The sequence below is a fragment of the Argiope bruennichi genome, chromosome 7 (assembly GCF_947563725.1).
Source record: "Argiope bruennichi chromosome 7, qqArgBrue1.1, whole genome shotgun sequence".
NCBI lineage: Eukaryota > Metazoa > Arthropoda > Arachnida > Araneae > Araneidae > Argiope > Argiope bruennichi.
Window position 1 is genome coordinate 17,513,886 of NC_079157.1, and position 13,862 is coordinate 17,527,747.

The 13,862-nt window shown below is 28.4% G+C and overlaps 1 protein-coding gene across 4 annotated transcripts in view; it reads left to right on the plus strand.

Moving 5' to 3' along the window:
• The window catches only part of LOC129975317 (zinc finger protein 91-like), a 38,511-nt gene that overhangs the window by 13,928 nt on the left and 10,721 nt on the right, over window positions 1–13,862 (plus strand). The window contains exon 1 of one of the 4 annotated variants that reach the window (XM_056088375.1): window positions 9,878–9,990. The exons of 2 other annotated variants lie outside the window; for them this stretch is intronic. The gene's annotated coding sequence lies outside the window, so the exon portion shown is untranslated. Of the gene's footprint in view, window positions 1–9,877; window positions 9,991–12,730; window positions 12,837–13,862 lie in introns of those variants that run through there. One more of the 4 variants, XM_056088376.1, reaches the window with a different exon arrangement.

Genomic DNA, 13,862 nt, shown 5'->3' on the forward strand with positions numbered 1-13,862 from the left:
ACTTATTCGTGTTAGAAGACTTATAAGTCATGGAAACAGATCATACCATAAAGTTTTCATAGCAAAAAAATAATAATAATAATCTTGTAAACCAATTTCTAGACATAAATTCATTCATTACTTCTAAACCAATGGACAACAACAATTCTAAAACAATGGAAATCCACAAAATTTTCTATTGATTTAAAGCTCAAAATTATTTTAAGTTTATTACCAGTTATGTATATTCAAAAATATCTAACTACTACTTTGGTGATGAATAATTGAATTAATTTGAGATAAAACCTAATTGCAAAATTCTGTAGAATTAAATAAAACTATCAAATATTTATACGGATCAATATTTACTTTTGAAAATTTAAAAAAAAAATCATACTATGATTGATAATATATTAAAAGAGAAATTCTGTTCTCTTGAAAGTAAGAATGTTCTATAGACTGACTGCCTTAGATAAAATCAAAACAAAGCAAATATAATTTTTATTTCTTTCAAAGCACTATTTTTTTTCTTGTAATGAGTAAAAATAATTAATTTCATATAAAATATTTGAAACCAGTAATGTTGGATTCTCTTTCATTCTGAACAACACTTATGTGACTTAATCTCCGTCTCGAAATCATCACAAACCAGCAAATGCATGCAGAAAATAACTGATCAGATTTTGATCACTCTAATTCTGCCAATCAAAAGTTGGTGCAAAACAAGGGAAATTTGATAACTAGTTTGGATGTCAGAGTATTAATCTGATCACTGAACAGTAAATAATTATAACATAATGCTTCACTGTGGTTAGCAAATGTGGATAAAAATGCGAAGTTCACATTACATTCAGATTTTTACTGTTTTCAGGTGCATTTTTATAGAGTTTTGTTGCCTTATATTTCAAATATAGAAGTAAATCATGAAATTTTTAGATTGTTTTATGTAGATGCGTAGCACAGTAAGACGATGCACAATCTAGATAAAATATAAATAACAAAAGTGAAAGCAAGTTTTAACTATTCTTGGAAGTTGTCAAATTGGATTTTAGCATTATAACTTTAATTTTTAAAAAAATTTAGGATAACTCCAAACTCAAGAATTATTGCTATATACCGGGTGTCCCATAAATTTGTAAATACTTTAAAAATTCATAAAAATTGAAGGAATGAGTATATTTTAATGCGGTTTGCGAAACTGTTATTCTCATGAAGGGGGATTTTTTTTCATACAAAAAAGAAAAAGAAATAGTTCAAAAATTTGTCGATAGAGGGCGATGAATGCATGAGGAAGCCATGGCGAATGGCTTCCTTTAGCTCCACTAACGAAGTTGGCCTATGGCGGTACACCCGAGACTTAAGGTAACCCCATAGCCAAAAAATCAATGGGTGTTAAATCTAGTGAGCGTGGGGGCCATTCATGTGTAAAGTGACGGCTGATTATCCGTTCTTCAGTAAAAATCTCAAAAATGATTTCACTTCGGTGTCGTGAGGAGGTGCCCCGTCTTGCATGAATGTCACCGTGTCCAGGACATCGTGTTCCAATAAGGACGGTATCACTTCCTTCTGTAACATTTCCAAGTAACTTATTCCATTAACTGAACATGTCTTCCATCCTGCTTTTTTACAGGTATTTTCAAAGAAAAAAGGGCCTACAATAATGGATGCAGTGAAACCACACCAAACAGTAACCCGTGGTGATTGCAGGGGCTTCTCAGTGTAAGCATGTGGATTCTCATGTGCCCATATTCTACAGTTATGGGTATTAACTGCTCCATGCAAAGCAAAATGAGCCTCATATGTCCACAATATTTTCAGCAGCCATCGCGGATCATTTCAGAGCCAAAGCCCAATTTGAGAATTCCAATCTCATAGCTGTATCATTTGTTAAGAGCTGATGAAGCGATTGCAATTTGTATGGGTACAATTGCAATACACCATGAAGGATACGGTACACCGAAGTCTTTGGTATACCAGTTATTCGTGCCACTTCTCATGCGCTACTAACTGCACTTGTAGATTGTTCCCTTAGCGTGTCCATTTGCGAAGAGACATCAGGGGTACGGACTGTTGTTAAACGAGGTGCACCACTGCGTGGCCGATGACACAAACTTCCAGTTTCTTCGAAACGGCGTACTAGTACTAGGGAAACACGTCCAGCAGGAGTGATCGGACCTGAACCTTTCTTCAATCTTTTCTGGGTCCTAAACTTTCGTAAGGCTTCAGCCGCCGATTCGTTGTTGACATAAAACAACTTTACCAATAGTCCTTTATCCACCAGTGTCAACATCTTAATACAAACCTTATGCAAACCTTTAGAAATGATGTGTCAATCGCTCACTCTGCCTTTCATAAAACTTTAATTTGCATATCTCCACAGATTTGCTTGTGTGCAGCGCCCTCTATCGACAAATTTTTGGAATTATTTTTTTTCTGTATAAAATAAATCTCCCTTTATGAGAATAATAGTTTCGCAAACCGCATTCAAATACTTTTCTTTTCTACTTTTCAAAATTCATAAAAATAACTCATTTAGATATGAAATTAGAACAGAAAGATAAACTTTTGATTCAAAGTGATTTCTTTTAGAATAAACATTTATTTTTTAGTGGCTATGGATGAAAAAACCTTACAAAAAAATTTGTTCCTTGACAAAAAGCTTAATATTTATGGTTATATAACACATTCTTTATATATGAAATATTTTTACAAATCTCCTGTTATGAGAAAATTTACTAAATAAATTGTAAATGCTACAAAAAGGTTTGCTTAAAGTGTAAGAATATACATATTAATATCAAGTCACTGGAAAATTCCAAAACAAACTAAACCAATGTGACAGATATTGGTACAATGATCAAAAATTAATACTCTACCTTACTTCTAATACTATCTTTGTCTACTACCACTACCTAATTTCTCATTATACTTTTGAAGAAAATTATATTTTATTTTTAACTCCTTAAACATCCAGTTATTTTTATCTAATAATATGTTTTATTCTGGGAAAGAAAGTTGTAAAGCAGTTTGGCTGATTTTATATCTAAATTTTAAAAGTTGAGTAATATATATGTAATGTTTTTATTTAATTTTCTCATTTTATATATTCTTATATGTTGGAACTTGTATTTTTAATTTAAGATTTTTATGAATACATAAAAAGTAATGATTTGACCATTATATTTGTTTGAATTTGATGAAATATAAAGTTAAGTAACATAATCAATTACAATATATACAGTTATTACATAAAATTTTAAATTGATTAATACCAATAATGAAATGTGAAATAAAAAATACACATTTTAAGAAAAAAAATAATATTTTGAATTTCAATATTGCAATATTTATTAATTTGTTTGAAAAATCTTGGTTGATTTCATTGTGTCATAAAAATAAATAGGGTGAATATATATATATATATATATTCCTTATCAAAAGAACAGATTTTACTTTGTCATAATGCTGCATATTTACGAAATGCATAACCTGAAACATCCAAATTGCCAGCTAACAAAAATATCACTAAACAAAGGAAATTCACAATAAAAAAGAAGAGTACAAAACCAAACTATTTATAATATAATGAATTTATTTCTTACTGAAATTTATCAGAGAAATATGTCATAAATATCATTGATATTTAATATGTTTATTTGTGTATTTATAAAATTTCTGGGTTTCAACAATATATTCTTGCATGATTATTTACAGAAGTTTTAATGCATTGTATAATTTATATTTCAACAATAGTATAAATATAAGAATTAAGATATCACTAACAGGTAATGAATCAATGAATATTTATTCAGTTTTTAATTTTTCATGCAAGAATAAAAATTATTGCATGATTATTAAAAAAAAAAAAATGTTTAAAGACTGTTTTTGTCTATTTTTCTTTCCAAATTAATGAATATTTCTTTTAATTTGGACTCCATTTAAATAAAGAAATAAGTAAAAAATAATTATACAAGTAATATAATAAATGAGTTTTTTTACAGTTCTGTTGTATGGATTAGATAATTCAAAGATATTTATATAACTACACTATTGATGACTTACAACTGTATGCATTATTTGGTTAAATACTGCATACCGTATTTTGGCTCAGGTATTAAAATTATATCAAATACTCTAGTGAATCTGTAGAATTACATCTTTCAAGAAGAGAACTTGTTATTAGCTCAATGATAGTTAATAGATATTTTTAAGAAACTTTAATAATAATGATGTTCTATTGCAACCAAATTTTTTTATTATCATTATGGAATATAGCATAAGAAATAAAATAGTCTTTAAACTTAATTTATACACAAATCTTAATTTTTCATGGATTTTTTTTTTTTTTTTTTTTTGGATTTGATAGCAATTTAATTTTTTTATTGGCTTACTATATCTAATTAATAAAAAATTTAGCATTGCAGCTATATTAGAAACAAAGCATATTATATATTTCAGCATTTCATAAACTTATTTGTGGTATTTGACATTTTGAGACTGAATAAACTTATGTAATAAAATATATTAAAAGACTACAATGAAAATAGTTATTACAATTGTTTTTATTAGTATATATACAAAAATATGTTCTTTTCTATGAACAGAAATATACTTCTATAATTTTATATTATTACTTGATAAAAAAATGAACACAAAGTTGTAGTAAATCTGAAAAGTCAAGAAAACAAAGTAAATACGAATGAAAGTATTTTGATTAAAACTTGTTTTAAATATTTATATACTAGCTGATTTTTGTGAGATGGTTAAGAAAATTATACATTTGTTTTCATTCGGTTTGCTTGGAAATCATTACCGAAACGAAGGTATGAATGGCTGCTAAGTATAGAACTTGTAATGTACTCTCAGTTAACTAGGAATTATTGAGCATAAAACAATTGTATTGTTTCTTCAGAGCCCCGTTAGTGTCTTGTTTCTTCTCTAAGCATGGAAAAATCATTCAATCCGGCTTCTTGTATGTCTTTAAGTTATGTTAAAAAGATGCAAGAGCTGCAATAAAAATTACTTGGATTATATTTGGTAAGAAATTGTCTGCAAATAATTTGCATGCTGAGGCTTTCAATGGAAATGAAACTCAAAATATCTGTTAAGTAGAATATGACAGTTCCATTTCATTAATTAAGAAACATAAAATTCTTTCAAGATAAAGAGCCTAATTTAAAGAAAAATTCTTATCCATCAGAATAGTATTAGCTGTTATAACAGTAAAACCATATTTTTCTATTGTGCATATTTATTTTTAAGATAATAATGCAGATTTCTTTTGATTTGCTATATCAAAACTCTCAGCAGCCAAATGTGATTGAGCTAATACGCCTGGCACCTAATTTGTTCATTAAACATTCTCACACCGATTGATTTGGGGACAGAAATATTTTTAAGAATTCTCGTTATTGCTTTTTTGTGGGTAAAGATAATTTTTGTTATGTTTGAAATAGAAACCCATGCATTCCAGTGTGCTGAAGAAACTGAGTTTGAATGATGTTACGAACAAGAGGGTTTAAAAAAGGTTACGCAAAGTGTGAAATGTTACATGTGTTTTTGAAAAGTTCTGTATAAGTAAGATTACTATCAGTATAGAATTTTTATGAAATTTTGATTAAAATAATCACAAAAGAACTTCTGAATTTACATGTTTTCCTGTCAGTGATTGAATTGTTAAACCTATTTGAGTAGTAATATAATAGCAACTCTTTTAATTATAAAAATAAAAAAGAAATTTGCTATGAAAAATATGAAAGCTCTATGCTCATTTCAGTCTTCTAGAATAATATAATCAGTTAATTCTAAGTGATATGGTATCTAATTTTAATCTGTCTAATTTCTAAGATAATAAAAACAAGGAATCCAAGTTTAGGAATTTTAGAAATCACACACATATATATATATGTCTTCTTAAATAAAGGAGATGATGACTTCAAGTTGACAAGGATTGACCTGCAAACAAGATATTGAAAATATTTATTTTTTCTGCCATCAATACTTTTTAAAAATTTAATATAAATCCCTGCTTTAAAACATACAGTTGTGTGTATTTCGAATAATATGGTTGAATTTTTTTGAGATTTCCTGAGCAATTCTGATCTTTTTATGCCATCAAAATTTGATAACATTCTAGATGTATTAGGATAGTAGTTATTTGTAGATACATGGATATTTGTATGATAATATGAAAATTAATAACTTTCTGATTCACTTCTCTACAATAAGTTTTTTTTATCTTGGTTTTTGGGTTTCTTTTCTTATCTTTAATAACATAAATTGTGAAAACATAACTATGTGTGTATATATATATATATATATATATATATATATATATATATATATATATATATATATATATATATATATATATATATATATATATATATATATATAATAATTTTGACAGATGCGTTTTCAAAAAGATGACTCTTAGAATAAATTTCAATTTGTTTTTCTATGGGAAGGCAAAGTTTGTACATGGGTTGAAGTTAGAATGTGTTCATTCACAACAAGACATATGAGGAAACTGATTTTACTAAGTAATTTTAATAGAATTTCTTTGACACATGTCAATTTAGAAAATGAAATCATGGTTAACTGTGAAAGGAATGAGTGGGTGTTTGTAATTATTATCCCTTTGTTTGTGGTGTGGGAAACAGTGTTAGAAACTTTTTATGGGCATGTTTGAAATAATTAATTAAAAAAGTATAATTTATATCAGGGAAGTAGAGAAAATTCTAGAATAAAGTACTTACGCTAATATAAGATAAACATCAGGAAAATGAACGCGAGACTTACTTGTTCATAATGTTTATTTTTCATAAGCATTTGCACTATTAATGTATGCAATATGTATTTCATTATAAAAATTATTTTGTATTAATCTATTAAGGGAATTAAATTCAGCTATTAAGTAGCTGAATTTTTTTATGTATGTTTTTTATAGGTGATAAATTTATTATTATTTGAAAAGTCTACTCTTTAGCCTGATTTGATGCATACTAGCGGAAAATCTCTGCCATGTGCCTTATTCATTTATTTTTTTCACACAATCTTTGCGATATCTTGTATGCATTGTTTTGTGAATTTAAGCTGATTTATCATCAGGAGAAAACAAAACATACTAACTTTATTAAGTACAAAATCCAACTTTAAAAATTCTGAAATATTGATAATTAGCAGAAGATTTTTTTTAATTACAGTTTTTAAAAATTTTAATAATCTTTTATTTGTTTACTTTGCATTGTTGTAATCATCTTCGGCTTATCTTGTTTGCATTGTTTTGTGAATTTAAACTAGATGATCACCATGAAAAAGAAAATGTCTTTACTTTAAATGGCCAGAAGTGTACTTTACGAATACTGAAACATGCTAAGATAATTTAAATATAAATACAGTAGGATGGAGTAAAATGATCTTAAAATTATTTATTTTCAATTTGTAGAGATCATACCATAGGAGCGGTGAAATTTCTTTCTGACAATGTGCAGGCAGAAAAAAAGTGTAAAAATGACTACTTAAAAAAAGGACAAGGTCTAAGAATTAGATTGGTATAGAGCAGGAATGACGAACCTTTAAGGATCAACGTGCCATTTTTTTCTAAAGAAATGTTTTATGAGGTATAAACATACCGTCAAAAAGTTTTTACTTGTGATTATTGAAAAGATAATAAAACTAAATACTAACACCTGAAAACTTTTTATTTACTACGAGAAGGCCTAAGAAGTTGATGGTATACAGTATGCTGTATAATTGAAACAATTTAAAAATTGTTTTTTTGTAGTGAATTTAATATTTTAGAACATTTTTTGCCTACTTGCTAGCTTGTATGATTGGAAATAAGTCCTTAATATATGAAACAGTATGCTGTTTCTCTATCAAGATGTAGTTAAAAATACAATCTTCTCTATGCTATAACTATGTCAGATTTTTACTCTTCCTCCTCTTAAAAAGTTTTCTGCTGTTGCAAGAGTATTATTTTATTGTCATAAAAATTTATCTTTGTTAGTCTTTTAAAATGAAAAAATAAATTCTTTAAACTATTTAAACCAATTACAAAAATTACATTAAAAAAATGTGGAATTTGATGACCATAGTGAGCGCTTATGCCTTATCCTGAATTTATGTGTTTTGGGATACTTATTTCATCATGTATATAAATAAGAGATGCACCAATTTTAATGCGCAGATCTCAGGTATTTCTTTAATTGCAAATTGTGGGAAAACATAATATTTATATTTTTGTTCACCTGAGATCTGGAACAAAAAGGATTAATTTTGCAATTCATATTTTGTCTAAAGTGTGCAGTATATGAAGCTCCAACTTTTTATTCTTTCTCTGATCTCTTTCTAAATTGCTGCACTAGGTTTGCCACCAGATTTTTTTTAAACAGTACTGTTTCCCCATTTTACATTCTGAATGCTCTTTATGAAGACAAGCTGCAACTAGATGTCCTGTTCAAATTTCCCTGCATATTTTTTTTTTCTTTTGTTAATTATCTGGCACTGTATATTTATTTTGAAACTATTATTTTAATAATTTTCATGCTTTATCCTCTTTTTGAGCTGTACAATTTTATTCAAAGTCAAATGTTACTTTTTTTAAAATATGACTACTGTTTGTAAATTGTTAATGTACAGTACATGATTTTTTTTTTCTTAGCACCTAATAGTTTAAATTTTTATATAAGTTGAAGTCAAGATTGTTTAAGAAATTATAAATTCTAAATTAATAAAAATTCAGCTCTTGCTTGGTTTGTTTTTTATATCTTTTAATTTTAAAACACTTCAAAAATTAAGAATATTTTTTCAAAATGGAAAGAATAGGAAATTACTTAGATTATGATATTTGTCTGTATAATTGATCCCATTAAAAGAATCGAAGGAATATTTTTCAGACAGTTCAAGGAGGATTTTCTTCATTAATTATTATTATCGAGAACACCCATCATATGTCTTTACTTTCTAAAACATTAATCAAGAAAAATCATAAACTTACAAAATTATTTTCTCTGCAAATTAAGAAGCTGCTATTTCATAGCAAAATAGGCTACGCAAATAATTAACTGGAGAAGTTCCAACCGTCTCCCTTTAGCTACTTTATTTACTTTATTATCTTTTTTTCTTCTTTATTTAGTTGCATATGCACTATGTAAAGTTTGAGATGTCAGGAAACCGTTAAGACAAAGCATTTGTATCATTTTTTAAAATTTGACGAAGGGACAAAAAGGTCCTATGCATTGTATGTAATCTATTTTGTTTCTCCAGATACTCCTAATCATTTGGAGCAAAAAAGATAATAAATTGAAATATACTTTTAGGGATTAATTTCCGCAACTGATACTTGGCCTGATGTCAAACCATATGCTTGGCGCAGTATGGCCAAAGATGGCTCTTGCGCCATAAAACCGAACTAAACCGAATCTGCAACTGATATTCTGCAAAAAATGTTTTAAACTTTATTTTTAAATTCGACAGTTTGCTTTGTCGATGAATGCCGGTTTTAAAATTCTTTAGTTTACATCATAAAGGTTTAATGAATGCATATCTTTCTCCCCTATTTTTAACAATATTAAAATTCAATTTTTAATATAATATGTAAATTTACATCTCTTTCTTGTAGGAAAATGTATTTGAATTTTTTTAAAAATTTTACGACTGACTTCTAATTTTTCAAAATTAATTCTTTGCATTTTGAACACTATATTTCTGAGTGATCTTTTTTGCACAAGCTGCTTATCTTTTTTAAAAATACATAGTTTAAATTAATGTGATTTATCTTTTGAATTCATCTATTTAAAAGACAAAATTGTTTATGTATAAAAAATTTTAATATTATGTATAAAAAAATTAAAAAGTTTTAAAATTTGATTCCTTTGTCTACGGTGGTAAGCTGTTGTCATATTATGTTCTAAAAGCTGAAAAAAAATCGCTTACACTTATCCCCTGAAATGGTGCGAGGAAACTGACGTATACAGCATGTAAATCCTGGTAATTTTGTGTATAAAGGTATGTGGATTTTAATTCCTTAGAAGCAAGAATAATAAATAATATAGTTGTTTTAGAGAAAAATATATGCAATAAATTACATAATTTTCATATATATGAGATAGAATTTTCATATATATTGTAGGAAAATTTATTTTAATTTTTAAAAAAATTTTGCGACTATCTTCTAATTTTTGAAAATTAATTCTTTGCATTTTAAACACAGTATTTCTGAGTGATCTTTTTTGCACAAGTTGCTTATCTTTAAAAAAAAAAAAACCCACATTTTAAAATTACATAATTTTCATATATATGAGAACAAAATTTTTAAAAAGTAATATAAAATGAGTTATCTCAATGCCGTTGGCTTCATAAATGTGGCTAAATATTTAATGGACAAAATTGTGGAAAAAATTTTTTGGGGTAAAACTCCCCTCATTTTTGAGATTTGATGCCTCATAAGTTATGCGTCAATTTCAAGATCGTTTAACCAAGAATTCTATAAAATAATTTTTGTGATGAATTTTTATATTGGAAAAACAGTGGTAAAAAGGAAACAGAAATAATGACATACGCAAAAAGTCTTATTTATGACAATTAATTCTTATTTCGGTAATCTTTAGCAGCATTTACGAACTTGAATGTCATTCCTTGTAGTTCATCAATGCTTTTAGTTCTTCAGCTGTTATGAGGTGAATCATTATTTCATCAATTGCGTTTTAATAGCTACTTTGTAACAAGTTTCTTAGTTTTCTTGATAAATTTTCTATTTGGATAAAACTGCGAAATACGATCGCCTTGAAATTAGTTTTTACATACAATTGCTATTATAACATAGTTTATTCCTTATAAATTATAAATTCTTCATTACCTGGAAAAGACCACATACAGAAAACAGCTGCTTTGGATTGAGTATTTCGTTTATGAACTCGGGGGCATTTATATTCTCATCGCTCACACTAATTCTGCCCAAGAATTTTGTTGCCACATTACCACAGATCATAACACTAACGGGGTGTTTAACATCGGTGTCATGTAATCAGGAGTTAATATTCGTTTATTATTCTTAGACGACCACTTTTCGACTATTCTATCTAATTTATGGGTGGGACGCGGAAGGAAGGGCGCATTTCCGGAATTTGCTTTATTGCTAAATGCAAACACCCCTCCTTTTATCTTTCCTCTCACCCCTGTTTGGTTGAATTAAACCCATTCTAAGGCATTTGCAAAAGCGCGAAGAGTTTTAGAATCCGTTGGCAAACAATGTAACCCACAATACAAACAATTAACACTTTGCCATTTTTAATGTACTGACTGACACGTATATGCATGAAAAGGATTTAATTAGTGTGCGAATAGTATAGCATGCGAAAGCATGAGACTTTGAATAAACATTTGCATTACTGGTCAAAAATATTGCAGGTTGGAGAATTTTCACGGTTTTTCAAAAATAAGCCCTCGAAAACTAATATTTTTTTCATTTAAAGTTATATTTTTTTTTATGTCAATGTGTTAAATTATTCTAAAGGCAAGATATAATTAAGTTATTGAACAAAAAAATTAATATATTTCAAAAATAATAAAATACAAACAAAATTTACAGTTTACCAGTATCGGAATTCATTTTGGTTTCTCGGAATAAAATGAAATGAAGGAAAAATTTCAAGTTCGTTGACCAGGAAAGATAATATAAGTGTTCGAGTTAAGTGAAAAGCATGCAATATTTAGTTAGGTTCCCTCTGACTTCAGTCACATCATCCACTCTGTTAGGCATGGAATCCACAAGGTTTTGCAACACTTCTTTCGGTATTTCATGGTGTCAGTCTTTAATTATTGTTTTTTGAAGTCCTCGTTTTATTCTGGAATGATTCTGTGATATTTTCTTTGCCATTAAACTTCATTAATTCTCAGTGAGGTTTAAATCGTTCGACATTTCTGGTTATGCGAAAAAAATTAATGGAATTTTTTACAAACGCCGCTTTAACCTAAAATAACGAATGTCTCGATATAGAGGTCAGGACTGAACTGAAATTAAATTTATAAGTAATTGTAAAATTTGTCTTATCTTTTTCGATGTATGGTAGGTTACTAGAGTTTGCGGAAATATCCATTTCTGCCTTGGAAATATGTCATGATTGCAATATCGGACCAAAAGTACAATACCGATATTCAGTATTTTTTTCATCTTAATACCGGGATACCGGTTTTAATACCGGTAGTAGAAATTTTAGAAGAAGAAAGAAAACACAGATGTTTCTTTGTTTTATTTATTTTTATTTACCAGTTTTATCAGAGAGTGTAAATACAACAAAAAATCATTTGTAACTTATAAATTATAACAGTATACAAAGAATCACAAAGAATCACAAAAAAAGTAAAAGGACATCTTCTTTATTTCGATCACAAAAAAGTGTAAATATCACTATTCAGTCTGGGGTGCTATTACAAATTTTTGAAATGAGATCTTAAAAAACGTAATTCATCAATTGTACTGTCATTAGGCCTGGAACGTAGTTTTGTGCAAAAATTAAGAGCTGTCGAAAATGCTCTTTCGGCATCTACGCTAGTTGGCGCTACTGTTAGCAATGCGCGATATACTTTTTCCAAGTATTTACCTCTAAATTCCTCATCTTCAAATTAATCAATTTTTCGTCGGTGGTTTTGGATATAGCTGATTTCTGTATTGTATTTTGGTTTGTTGATTTTTTTTTAAATTTATCGCTAAGTCTAATTTTTGTTCAATAGACAATTCCTTTCCACTATCGACTTTAGTGTCATCGTAATCTTCGACAACTCTACCGAATTCTTCTGAATGTGTGTAAAAAATTTTAAGAAAATTTACTATAAACTTGACCAGATTTGAATTGGTTAGTTTCTTTTCTTCTTTTTCATTTTCATTTTAAAAATCAATATAATTGTGTAAATACGTAATACATTTTTTATTTGGGTATGCCTTTCTTTTGTGCGATTTTTCAATGTAATATATAAATCTTCAGATAGTGATGTGTGTTGTTCTTTCAGTGACTGCAACATGAAATTTATTGTTGCATTAGCTATTCATAAATTAGAATCTCTCCGACATAATGCCTCAACAGCCAATTTTATTGGAAGTAGAGCTGATACAGTTCTGGATATTAAGTCGAATTGTCAAATAGTATTATATAACTTATCTTGATTGTACGATACAACTTTGTATTCACAGTCTAATTAATTTCGTCCGTTAGGGAGACATAAAAACAAAAACGTATACTATTTTGCTATGTTGGCGATCCCTGAACATATAGTGGAGACAATTTAAAAAATTTCTAGTGAATACAGAAAAAATGGTATTTAAACTTGTGAATACCGGTATTACAAAATTGAAGAAATGGCTCAAAATACCGGTATTCTGTATCCCGGTATACCGGTATTGCAACCCCTTGTCACGAGCACTTCGAAGCAATTGATCCTTCAGTACAGCAACATACTTGTCACAATTCATGGTTTCCTCTACAAAATGAAGTTGTTCAGTTGACTGATATGGCATGCACCCCCACACCATTATGCATTCTGGGTGTTATGATGTACAAACTAGGCATTCTGGCCTCATAGTTTCTTTTGCTTTATGCCAAGCGTGGTCAGGCTTGTCAGACAATAAAGAAAAGTAACTTTCGTCTCTGAATGTAACTTGTCTCCATTCCGAAACAATCCAATTTTTGTGCACCTTGCTGTTCTCTAATCGTTTTTTCCATATTGTTTTCGTCAATAGTGGTTTTTTTCCCCCCTAAGTATTTGTGCCTTATAACCATCTTCACAGAGCCTCCTGCGAACTGTTCTGGGATTGGCAATGACAGACGTGGACTCATTCCCTTCGCTTTCAAGTGTAACAGAACTTGCAAATCTATTTTTAAGGC